General features: G+C 38.3%; 1 protein-coding gene across 7 annotated transcripts in view; it reads left to right on the forward strand.

Moving 5' to 3' along the window:
* SOX5 (SRY-box transcription factor 5) overlaps window positions 1–13,225 on the forward strand; it is a 1,149,712-nt gene that overhangs the window by 175,737 nt on the left and 960,750 nt on the right. For all 7 annotated transcript variants that reach the window (XM_064284479.1, XM_064284485.1, XM_023554801.2 and 4 more), the window contains exon 2: window positions 9,135–9,216. The gene's annotated coding sequence lies outside the window, so the exon portion shown is untranslated. The remainder of the gene's footprint in view (window positions 1–9,134; window positions 9,217–13,225) is intronic.

Below are 13,225 nucleotides of genomic sequence, written 5' to 3' on the forward strand. Positions count from 1 at the left end.
TTTGAGGATTCTTCTACTCTGTTTTTGAGCTATTATTAACATCTCCTATTATTGATTATGATCTTTTTGAAGGTAGAGACTTTCGATACCTTACTTAACAGGTCCCATGAAAATTGTTTACTTTTTCTTGGAAACGGAAGTTTAAAGAGTCTCTAGTTCTGAACATAAAAATAGCTCACATTTATTGAGAACTTGTTATGTGCTGAACATAGAAACAAGCACTTTTTGGGCATTATCTCATTTCTTTGTCACATACACATATACAAACTCGATGCCATAGGTTGAACAAACACCTATCACCAAATAGTGGAATCAAAAAAGGGAAGATAGTGGTACTCTAACAGAAATAGGCCTTTTTTTTTTTTTTTGAAAGCTCACAAAATACTTCCAAGTTTCCATCTTTCAATTGCTTTCTTCTCTTTTGTCTTTACTATCAGGATGAAAAATCACTCTGCAAGTTAGCAAAAATGACCTAGCAGCTCCAGGTTTGAAGGGTCCTTAATAGTCTCAATCACTGAGAGAGAGAATGTACCTTTCTTTTTCTGTCTCTCAGCTTGCAGGCCTAAGTGTGGTGACGTAGACCCCCATCTATCTTCCCAGGACCACTCAGGCCTGGCTGTGTACTCTTTCCTAGAGTTCAGCTAGAAGGGATAGGGGCCAAACCCATCTAAACCCCAGTGTCTGAGAATAGGGGTGGCGTGATCACTCAATGAAATCCTAAGTAGATAACTACTCTAGTAGCTATTATTTTTAACTTACAGACAAGATCTGGCTTTAGAAATTAAGCAACATGCGCAAGATCACTCAGATAGGAAGATTCTAGCCAGCATAAACTTCAGTGTTTATGCTTGTAACTATGTTGCTATATTGTAATATTTTGATTAAGCTGTGTTTCAGTATCAAGGCTCAGAATAAAAATAACTTCCATTGCACTGGCCTTATTTTATCTTCAGTAGCAGCCCTCTTCAGATACTCAGTGCCTCTACTTCCTTAAATAATCTCATCTTTTCTACCAAGTCAGGAAATGAACCATTATCTGAAATTATCAAAAACAGCCACTAAGAACTTTATGGAGCACAGTTCTACTCTGACACACATGGGGTCACCATGAGTCAGAAGAGACTCGACGACTGCTGGTTTTTTTGGTTTAGTTGAGTGACTGGACTTCCTTTTCTAAAGCTGTGTCTCAGTCACCATGTTTCCTTACCCAGGTCTTTGCATTTAAATACTTTCATAGTTCCTTCTCCTTGTGGCTCCAAAGACACCATACCTATGAAAGAAATTTCAGATGTTTTTTTGTCAGTGGGGGGATATTTGCAGAGGGAAAGTAGGTTGGCCTCTAAAATTGTCCTCCATTGCCTGTTGAGGTGACTAAGCATAGGGCTAAGATTCATGGGACTGTTTCTAGCCCAAGGCTGGTCAGTGAAAAGACACTTGGCTGCCCTGAGGAAAGCAAACTAGGGCCACCTGTGTGTGAGTGCTGCAAGCCTGATTCTTAGAGCTCCTGAGGTGAAGGTGTATGGGTCTTGTTATCTCTAGCTTCTTCCAGAATTCAGGGCCTGCCCTGCTTTTGCTTACACCTACCAGGAGGCTCTATTCTTCAGGTTCTTCTTTCCCTGTCTGTGCCCATGAAAGACAACCCACTCCCTCACTATAATCCTAAATCTTCTCGTTCTTTTCCTTCTGACCCAAGACTTTCATATGTTCAAGGTGAGTTTTCTTTAATTTTTGCTATTACTGTATTTTAGGAGCTCTTATCTTCTTATACACTGACATACAAACCTATGTTTTGTTGTAACAACCCCTTTCCTAATGTTTTGGAATGTATCCCTGGTTTTACTTCTTTCTGTCAATGACTTCTCCAACTTTGATGTAGTTAGATCACAGCTACAAGTTTTAATGACTGTTTTCTCCATACCATCTAACAAAGTACCTCAGAGATATTGCTCAATGATAATATTTAATTTGACTTAGCAGTCAGAGTTGGGTTAAACTGTCTATAACTTTAATAATTGGAGGAGGAATTTTATTCTCAGAAGTGGCTTGAATGCTGCTTTTATTATAAACACTTTTAATTTCAGCTAAGATGTGTAGGACAAAACAACATTTAGCAGCCCAACCCATAGATTGGTATGTTGTTCTTATCATCTTTATTCATTCAGTCTTTAATACATCAGCTGAGGGGTTAATTTGGGATTGCTTTTTGTTCTTAAAATATAGAATTTGGTGTATTCTTAGAATTTTTGCTTCCAGTCATCAGGAATTTTGTTTCTATTCAAGAATAATGGGTTTGTGTTATAAATGGCATTAAAATTTTATGTGTTATTGTGTCCAAACTAGATGTCAAATATCTTCTAATTCACATTTAATCCGTGACTGGAAAGGGGGAAAAGTCTTCAAATGTGGCCTGTTAACAATGAAAAATAGATTTGTAGACTACCTTCCTGTTAACAGTTCATGGTCTAAGTTGAAGGTACTTGGTCTGCTCGTCTGTAGGTTTTCAACTGGTAGACTATAACTTCACCTACAGATCACAAACATCAGTGTAGGGGTATATTTATTTTAATTTTAATGTTAAAAACCACAAAAGCTTTCCTAAATTAGCAAGGTGGGTTTAACGAAGCAAAGTAGTGAAAAATGGTATGAGCTGTCATTACCTGTTTTGATTTTAGCTACCACTTTGGGGCTTTTACATATCTTTCCCTTTCCTACCCCATGTCCAGGAAGCAAACAAAGAAATATAAATTGCTTGAGCTATAGAAATGCCTCTGAGATCACTGCTCTAAAAAGTATGCTGGGGATTTGAAGTAGAAATCCTGAAAAAGGGGTAAAGGCAAGGGTAAAAGCTTTGTTGACGAGGGAGTTTCATAAGCATGTGGTGAGAGCACATTACTGGATATGTGAATACAAATTCACAGACTTTTCTCTTGGGGGAAAAAAAATATAGGAGTGGTTAAAGAGCTGGATACAGTGGCAGCTCTATAGCTTTCTTTTTATTTCCAATTCAGATACTTCCCTCTCAAAGTGTTTAGCACCTTCATTCTTATCTTTCCCTGCCTGTTGCCACTGATGGCACCACCCAGGTCTTTGCATTTAAATACTTTCAAGTTAGAGGAAAGTAGATGCTCTCTCTGTGCATGACGCTAAGTGGTGTTTATTGTTTGGTCTGTACACCAGGTTGGAATGAAAGGGCATTTGAACTCTCACTTTGGGGCAGAGCATTAGTGCATCCAACCTCTGCTGGCATCAGGTCAAGGACTCCAAGTTAGCTTGTGAACCAAGTTTTTCCCTGGAGGAAACACCATACATGTAGTTTGCTAGGAGTTCAGCTGCTGAAAGCTGATTTTTCCAGGGGAATTGGATATCTGTTCAAATCTAGACAGCATGTAAGTGGAGGGTAATTTAGGTATTTAATCAATCCCAAATCTATTCTTTAAAAAAAAAAAATTAAGATCTCATTATAGATTCACAGATCTGTATATTTGTGTGTTCAGGAATAATAACAATCCTGGGATACATTTCAGGAAAAAAAAAAGATAAATAAGAGTAATAAGAAAAATGTAATGGATTTTGAACCCAAGTAAATGAAACTCTTTTATTTAATTATGTAGTATCTGACTGTGAATATGAATAGGAGATATATGTAGAAAAAGATTTTTTCTTCAGTTTGGATCACAGAAGATGGTTTCATGATTTTGGTCATTTCAAAATGACAAAATGACTAAAAGGGGAAGTCTGTCACTGAGAGCTAGCTACAAACTAGAAGCTGGAGGTTTGGCCCTTCAGCAAGTGAATCAGGAGATACAAGAAATATTTTGGGAATTCAGCATAGTCTCTTCCATGCATTCAAGTATTTTTACATCTTAAAGTAAGTAGAAACTACATAATATGGGAAAATACCATTGTGTCCTTCGAATTTGCTACTCTGTAGTAACCTGGATAGATAGAGCCAGGGGAGGGGGAGCCCACTGATACGCAATGGAATAGGACATGCTGACATTTACAATTTCATGTCTTGAACCTCTTGTGGGCCAGTGTCTAGAATAATATCAATAATTGGGCAATTTATTTGTTATCTGTTGCTAATTTTGGCAAGTTTAAACCCCAGTGTCCTGGTTAATTCCAGTGTGGATGTCCTGGTTAAATTCCATCTGCCATGTTCTCGTTTTGCCTTCCGTAAGGAAGTGAAGCATAACTGTATCCTAAGCAGTCTGTTAACACACTTCAGATAAAAAGTTAATCTTTCTATTCCTCATCATGTAGTTCAGTATCATTTAGACTCCAGTTCCAGCCATAGCCCTGTCACTGACTTGCCTGTGACCTTATGACAAGCTAAGTTAATTACTGTGAAATTTTTTTTTCTCTGTAAAATGTGGACATTGCTCTAAGTAATTGTTAAAGTTACTTATAATTTTAATTTTGATTGTTCAGATCCTTGATAAATAAAGTCAAAAAAATTTTTTTCAGATTTCAAGACTTTTAGGATTTCAATTAACTTTAATGCATTAGAAAACACTCTCTTAAAACTTAGCTTTAGAAGTTGTCTACTCCAAAATAGTATACATCAAATGAAAGAAGTCTTGGTGTTTTTCCACCACACTGATCCCAACTCATTTCTTATTCTTTTAGGTGGGATGGAAATGTGTGTGTAGTTGTAGGTGGGGATAAAAGAGGAGAGTTTGGATAGTATCTCAGATGACTACATTTTTTCTGAGGTTTAAATTCTTGATTTAGGATTCTTGGTAACCATTGAACCATTGCCATCGAATCAATTCCGACTCATAGTGACCCTATAGGACAGAGTAGAACGGCCCTATAAAGTTTCCAAGGAGTTCCTGGTGGATTTGAACTGCTGACCTTTTGGATAGCAGCCATAGCACTTAACCACTATGCCACCAGAGTTTCTGGGACTCTTGGTAGTTAGCAGAAATTCAACAGGGCATAACACACTGCTTTATGAGATACTTCACTAAAACCGATAAAATGGTAACACCAGTAGACTGTGATAAACCAAAACCAAACCCTCTGCTGTCGAGTCAATTCCGACCATAGCAACCCTATAGGACAGAGTAGAACTGCCCAATAGAGTTTCCAAGGAGCACCTGGCAGATTCGAACTGCCGACCTCTTGGTAAGCAGCCATAGCACTTAGCCACTATGCTACCAGGGTTTCCAGACTGTGATAAGTTATGTAAATATAATGTAATTTTTTTTACGTAGAGCAACCACTAAAAAAGCCATGCAAAGAGATATACTCAAAATACCATAGATAAATCAAAATGGGATTCTAAAAATTTTAAAATAACCCACAGGAAGGCAGGAAAAAGAAAACAGAGGGAACAAACAGAAAACAAACAAAAATAAGTAAAACAGCAAATTAAGCACTAACGTATCAATAATTACATTAAATATAAATGGTTTAAATATCCCAATTAAATACAGAGCTTATCAGAGTGTGTTACAAAACCGAACCCAACTATATGCTGTCTGCAAGAAACTCACTTTAAATTTAATGATATAACCAAAACCAAACCAAATCTGTTGCCATCGAGTCAATTCTGACTCACAGCGACCCTGTAGGACAGAGTAGAACTGCCCCATAGAGTTTCCAAGGAGTGCCTGATGGATTCGAACCTTTTGATTAGCAGCTGTAGTTCTTAACTACTACGCCACCAGGGTTTCCACACCGTGAGCAAATAGGGTTTATTCCAGGAATGCAAGACTGGTTTAATATTTGAAAAACAATCATCACAATCCACCATTAACAGACTACAGAAGAAAAACCATGTGATCATATCAATTGATGCAGAAAAAGCGTTTGACAGAATTCAATGCCTGTTTATGATGAAAACTTTCAGAAAAATAGGAATAGGGGAAAACTTCCACTTGATACAAGAATACCTACAAAAACCCACACCTAATACTATTTTTAATTGTGAAAGATTTACTCCCTAGGATTTGGAACAAAGAAAGAATGGCTGCTTTCATCACTTTTATTCATTATGGTGTTGGAAGTGCCAGCCAGTGCAAAAAGGCGGTAAAGGGAAATATAAAGTATACAGGTTGGGAAGGAAGAAATAAAACTGTTGCAGTGTGTAGGTGACATGATTGTATATGTAGAAAATCCCAAGGAATTAAAAAAAAAAGTCTGAAATTAAAAAGTAAGTTGAGCAAAGTTGCAGAATACAAGATAAGCATACAAAAGTCATTTGAGTCCCTTTCAGACATTCTGGAGCCTTAGAGGCTATATGACTCCCTGAAACTACTGCCCTGAGGAAATCTTTAAACCTTAAACTGAAACTATCCCCTGAGATATCTGTAAACCAAACAATAGTTTAGCTTAATTTTAAAAAGTCAGCCTTGAGTATTGTACTCTTTTAAAGAATTATCTTTATGTGGTCAAATTGACAACAGCAACTGGAAAGGTTAGTTGAGAGGCATGGGGCAGGGGGCAGTGAGTTTGTGTTAATGGTGGTGAAATAATTTGAAAAGGATATTAGGAAAGGTGGCACAGCTTAAAGAAGATAACGAATGTTACTGAATTGTACATAAAGAAGCTGTTGAGTTGGTATATGTTTTGTTGTAGATATTTTCACCAAAAATAATTAGATTCCTATATAATAGCAATAAACTTATAAAAACCAAAATTAAAAATACAGTACCATTTATAACCATTAAAAAAAATACTTTGGTGTAAATCTAACAAAACATGGTCAGTTCTTATACGCTGAAAGCTTCACAATGCTGACAGAGAAATTAAAGAAGATCTGAGGAAATAAACCATGCTCATGGACTGGAAGGCTCAACATAGCAAAGATGTCAGTTCCTCCCCAAATGAATATACAGGTTTAACATAATTCATATCAATATCTCAGCAAGATTTTCTTTTGTAGCTATGGGCAAGACTATTCTAAAATTTACATGGAAAGGCAAAGGAGCCAGAATAGGTAAAACAATTTTGAAAACGAAGAATAAGATGGGAGGAATTAGTATATGCAGTTTCAGGACTTAATGTGTAGGTACAATAATCAAGGCTGTATGGTATTGGCAGAGGGGTAGACACCTGTATCGGTAGAACACAATGAAGAACCCAGAAATATATCCACACAAATATGTCCAACTTCTTTTTGACAGAGGTGCAAAAGGAAGTTAATGGAGCAAAGATAGCGTTTTCAATATGTGGTGCTGGAGCAATTGGATATCCATAGGCCGAAAATGAACCTCAACTTGAAAGCTTATACCAAAATTAACTCAGAAGGGATTATGAAATTAAATATAAATCTATAAAACCTTTAGGAGAAAATCTTTGTACTATAGGGCGAGGTGCAGAGAACTTTATACTGAAAGCACAATCCATAAAAGGAAAAACTGAGAAATTAGACATTATCAAAATTGAAAAAAACTTCTGTAACAGAGGATGAGAAGGCAAGTTACAGACTGGGAGAAAATATTTGTAAATCACATATCCAACTAAGAACTAATATCTAGAATATAAAATCTCAAAATACTGTAGTAAAATAATAAACCATCCAGTTAGAAAATGTGCAAAAAACAAACAAACAGGAAGAGATACTTCACTGGAGATACCAGATAAGCGCATCGGTGGGGGGAGGGGGGGAAGCCACAGCAGTAAATCACTACACGTCCATCAGAATGGCTAAAATAAAAAATGGTGGCAACACCAAAGGTTGGTGAGGATGTAGAGAAACGATTGCTTACTCATTGCCAGTGGGAATGTAAAATGGTATAGCCACTCTGTAAAACAAAACAAAAGGAAGCATGCAACTATATACACCAGCAATTGCAGTCCTGGGCATTTATCCCAGAGAAAGGAAGATTTATGTTCACACAAAAATTTTTATAGAGATACAAATACTGATGGCAGTTCTATTCATAATAGCCCCAAAGTGGAAACAATACAGTGTCCTTCAATGGGTGAACAGTTTTCAGCCCACACCACGGAATACTAATACACAAACTATTGACACACACCAACCTGGAGGCATCTCCTGAGGATTATGTTGAGTGTTTGGTTTCATTTACATAATATTCTTGACATAAAAAATTATAGAAATGGCAAACAGGTTAATGTTTTCCAGGGGTTAAGGAGGAGGTGGAGGTAGGAGGGAAGTGGATTTGGCTGTAAAAGGGAAATACGAGAGATCCTTGTGGCGATGGAAATGTTCTGTATGTTGTCTGTATCAATGTCGATATCCTGGTCATGGTAGTGTACTGTAGTTTTGCAAGATGTAACCATTGAGGGAAATGAGGTGAAGAGTACATGGAGTTCTTCTGTATTATTTCTTACAAATGCGTGTGTGTCTACAATGAATCTAAGCTAAAAAGTTTAATTAAAAAACAAGCAGGCAAACAAACAGAAAAACCTGTAGTAGTTTCAAGTCACAGAATAAGACCCAAAGCCTTTCCTTGGCCTGCAGGCCCTTACCAACAAACGTCATTTATGCCCTACCTCTCTCTCTCACATGATTACTGCAGCCTTCTTTGCGATTCCTGGAATGCCATGAGTCGGAATGGACTCAATGGCGGTGAGTTTTTCTGGGTGGAATGCTTAGAGAACTCCCACCTCAGGGCCTTTATATGTGCTGTTCCTGTGGCCTGGAAAACTTTTGTCTCTGGCTTACTCGCTCACTTCATCCAGAGCTCTGCCCACATGTCACCTTAGCAGAGAGGTTTTTCCTTCAACACTCTACAGTAGTATGCCTGTCACAATCTACTGTGTTACCCTGATGTATTTTTCTTCTCTCATCAGAACCAGATTTAGTGCTTTTAAAAATTCAAAGTCAAGGTTAAAAAAAAATTCAAAGTCAAGGTTAGGAACCTTAAAATCCGTACTATGCCTCCTCCTTTCCATGTGTTCTCCTGGGACGTAGAACATTTAGTTTGAAAAATAAGTAAAAAAGACTGATGTACTCTGTTTTGTTTTCTTTTGCTGATTGCCCTGTACCAAAGTGGAACTTACGAGTTCTGTAGGAGTAAATGTACTATATTCTGTCAAACTCAGTTTATCACAAACCACTGGCGTTCCCCAAAACAGCCAAGGCTTCAGAAAGTCTGCTTCATGCACGTACGCCATGAGTTTGCCTCTAAATGACTGGACTCTTAATTCTCTTCTAGGCTATTTAAGCAGTTCCTGGTACGAAGACACATTTGAAGAGAACCCTTAGAAGTCTTGAACAAGACTCCCCGCATGTGGCAGGTATGTCTCCGTCTACCCAGAGTATGCAAAAAATGTAACCTTTTTATTCTTCTATGTTATTGCTGTTGCTACTTCTCGTCTAGTTGGTTTTGACTCATGGTGACCTTACGTGTAACAGAATGAAATGTTGCATGGTCCTTCACCATCTCCAGGATTGTTGCTGTCTTTGAGTCCATTGCGTTGACCACTCTGTCAGTCCATCTCACCAAGGGCTGCCTTCGCCCACCCTACGCTTTACCAGCCATGATGTCCTTTTCTAGGACAGGAAAGAAGGCCTTACTGGGAGAAAGGTCTGGTGATATACATCCAAGAATTAGCCTATGAAAACCTTAAGGGTAGTAGCAGAGAATCTTATTCTTTTATGGCTAAACTTAAATTACATTTGGTCTTCCATTTAGCCGTGTGGCAGCAATCTGAGTTTGCATCTAAGCTCTAGGTGAGGTTATGAGGTGCCAAGGTCTTGGGAGGGGCCTCACCTGCTCCTCAGCTGCTATCTCCCCATTAAGTCACATGCCGTCAGAGACATCCATCCTCATCAGGACATGTGGGCCGCTGCTATCTTCAAAGATCTTCAGCTGTCCTCTATTAGCTACTTCTAGGCCCCTCCTGGGCATACTTGCAGCATGCTGTTGCCTCTGCTGAGCCCAGGGAAACCCTCTGGGATGGCATAAAGCTCTTTGCCCTTGCATGCCGCTCTGAAAAAAAAAAAAAAAAAATTTTTTTTTTTTTTTTTAAGCACATGGTAATTGTCCCTGTGTTAGGCTATGGCGTGGAGTCCTTTGCAAGGCTGGTCAGGCCCATCTGCCTGGACATACTATGCAGCCATTTCTAATGTCCAGACTCCACCCAAGAAAAAAGGTCTTTATCACCCTTATCACCCCTCAGTAGTTTTTTTGCATTTCTCTCTGTAACAGTGCTTCGAACAAGCACTACTTAGGGAATGCAATCAAAACACAATTGATTTTTTGTCTCCTGCTATTTCTTTAATGCATTAGGGGAAGGAGAGAGTTATTCTCTTGCCTTTGGATGAAATTTAGCTCTTGGGCAGGATCTGGACCTTATCGGTTCACCCTTAGATTAAAAAACAGAAAATCCGCTGGCACTTTTAGTCAGAAACATAATCTCCATAGAGAAATTGGAATGTCTAATCCTGGATCATCATCATAACTTAAAAGTTAATTTAATATCAGATTTCTTCCCTCCCCGATCTGAGGCCCATTTGTGGGATGGGATATTGCAGTGGGAGAGGGTGTGTCTTTTTCTTTCTCTCTTTGTAGGTCTCCTCCTCCCCAACTTGCTAGCCACTGTTGAACCGTGAGGGATTGGAGCATGGGACAGAGGAGGGAAAAATTGGCTCAGGGATGTTTCTTTGTGTGTGTGTGTGCTTTAGGTGAAAGCGTACAGAGCAAATTAGTTTCTCATTAAACAGTTAATACAAATGGTTTTGCAACATTGGTTGCCAACCCTGTGATGTGTCAACGCTCTCCTCTTCTCCACCCCAAGTTCTCAGCTTCCGTTCATCCAGTTTTCCTGTCCCTTCCTGCCTTTTTGTTTTTTCTTTTGAGCTGGTGTACACATTAGCCTTGCATACATGATTGAACTAAGAAGCATCTTCCTCACCTGTGTTATTGTTGGCCCTATAGACCTGTCTAATCTTTGGATGAACGATGAACCTTAGGAGTGACTTCAGTGCTGAGTTAAAAGGGCATCCTGGGAGTGGTACTCTCGGATTTCTCTAGTCTCTGTCAGACCAGCAAATTTGGTCTTTTTTGTTGTTGTTGTTTTGTGAATTTGAATTCTGACCTATATTTTTCTCTAACTCTGTCCAGGACCCTTGATTGTGATCTCTGCCAGAGCAGCAGGTGATGGTAACTAGGCACCATTTAGTTGTTCTGGGCTCAGTCTGGTGGAGGTTGAGGTAGTTGTATTCTGTTAGTCCTTTGGACTAATCTTTCCCTTGTGTCTTTGGTTTTCTTCATTCTCCTTTGCTTCAGCTGGGAACAAAGACATGTCTTAGATGGCCGCTTGCAGGCTTTTAAGACCCCAGATGCTACTCACTACAGTTGGATGTAGAACAATTCATAGACTGCATTATGCCAGTTGAGCTAGATGTCCCCCAAGACCATGGTCCCCAGCCCTGAGCCCAGTGGCTTGGTCCCTCGGGGTGTTTGGATGTGTCTGTGAAGTTACTATGACTTTAACCTGGTCAAGTTGTTCTGACTTCCCCAGTATTGTATACTGTCTTACCCTTCACCAATGTTACCACTTATTTACCATCTAGTTAGTGTTTTTCCCTCTTAGCCTCTCCCCTCCTGCATACCATCAAAAATTGTTTCTTTCTGTGTGGAAACATTTTCATGTGTTATTATAATAGTGGTCTCATACAGTATTTGTCCTTTTGTGATGACTTATTTCACTCATAGTTCTCTTTATTAGTGTACAGGAATCCAACTGATTTTTGTGTGTTGATCTTGTATTGTGCTACCCTGCTGAATCTTTCTATTAGTTCTGGATGTTTTCTTGTGGCGTCTTCAGGGTTCTGTATGTATAGTATTATATCATCTGTGAATAGGGACAGTTTAACTTCTTCCTTACCAATTTGAATGCTCTTTATTTCTTTTTTTGCCTTATTTTTCTAGGTAGGACTTCTAGCTCAATGTTAAATAGGAGTGGTGATAAAGGGCATCCTTGTCTTGTTCCTGTTATCAGGGGGAATGTTTTCAGCCACTCTCTATTGAGAATGATGTTAGCTGTTGGTTTCATATAGGTGCCCTTGATTATGTTGAGGAATTTCCCTTCTGTTTCCATCTTATTGAGAGTTTTTATTAGGAATGTGTGTTTGACTTTTTGAATGCCTTTTCTACATTTATTGAGATGATTGTGTGATTCTTTTATTAATGCGATGAGTTACACAGATGTTCTAATGTCGAATCATCCTTGCATACCTGATATGAATCCCACTTGGTGGTGGCATATTATTATTTTTTATGTGGTGCTGAATTCTTTTGGCAAGAATTTCATTGAAAATTTTTACACCTGTATCCATGAGAGATATTGATCTGTAATTTTCTTTTTTTGTGGTGTCTTTGCCTAGTTTTGGTATCAGAGTTATGCTAGCTTCATAGAATAAATTTGGAAATATCCCTTCCTTTTTTATGTTCTGAAATAGTTTGAGTAGTACTGGTGTGAGTTTTTCTCTGAATGTTTGGTAGAGCTCTCCAGTGAAACCATCTGGGCCAGGATTTTTTTAGTTGTTGTTAGGAGATTTTTTTTATTTTTTAGTACTTTTCGAATCTCTTCTATTGTTATGGGTCTGTTCAGATTTTCTACCTCATTTTGTGTTAGTTTGGGTACGTAGTATGTTTCTAAAAATTTGTCCATTTCCTCTGTTTTCAAATTTGTTGGAGTACAGTTTTTCATAGCTCTATATTATGATCCTTTTTAATTCAGTTGGATCTGTTGTAATGTCCCTTGTTTCATTTCTTATTTAGGTTATTTGCTTCCTCTCTTCATTTTCTTTTGTCAGTTTGACCAGTAGTTTGTCGATTTTGTTGATCCTTTCAGAGAACCAACTTTTGTTTTGATTCTTCCTATTTTTTCTATTCTCTATTTAATTTGTTTCTGCTCTGATCTTTATTCTTTCCTTCCTTTTGGTGGCTATGGGCTTCTTTTGCTGTTCAGTTTCTGTTTGCATGATATATTATTCTTAGTTGACAGTTTTTTCTTTCATGGTTTTATACGTGTCCTGCCATTGCCTTTTGCGCTGCGTGGTTTCTGCTGAGCAGTCAGAACTTAGTCTTATTGTTTCCCTTTTGCATGTAACAGTTCATTTTTCCTGAGCTGGTCTCAGGATTCTTTGTCTTTGGTTTTGGCAAACGTGATTATGATATGTCTTGGTGACTGTCTTTTGAGTTCTATCCTATACAGGGTTGAGCTTCTGTGATGGTCAGCTTTTCATCTCTCATGATATTAGGGAAATTCTCTCTCAACAAATCTTCAATGATCCTCT

Source organism: Loxodonta africana, chromosome 4 (genome assembly GCF_030014295.1).
Source record: "Loxodonta africana isolate mLoxAfr1 chromosome 4, mLoxAfr1.hap2, whole genome shotgun sequence".
NCBI lineage: Eukaryota > Metazoa > Chordata > Mammalia > Proboscidea > Elephantidae > Loxodonta > Loxodonta africana.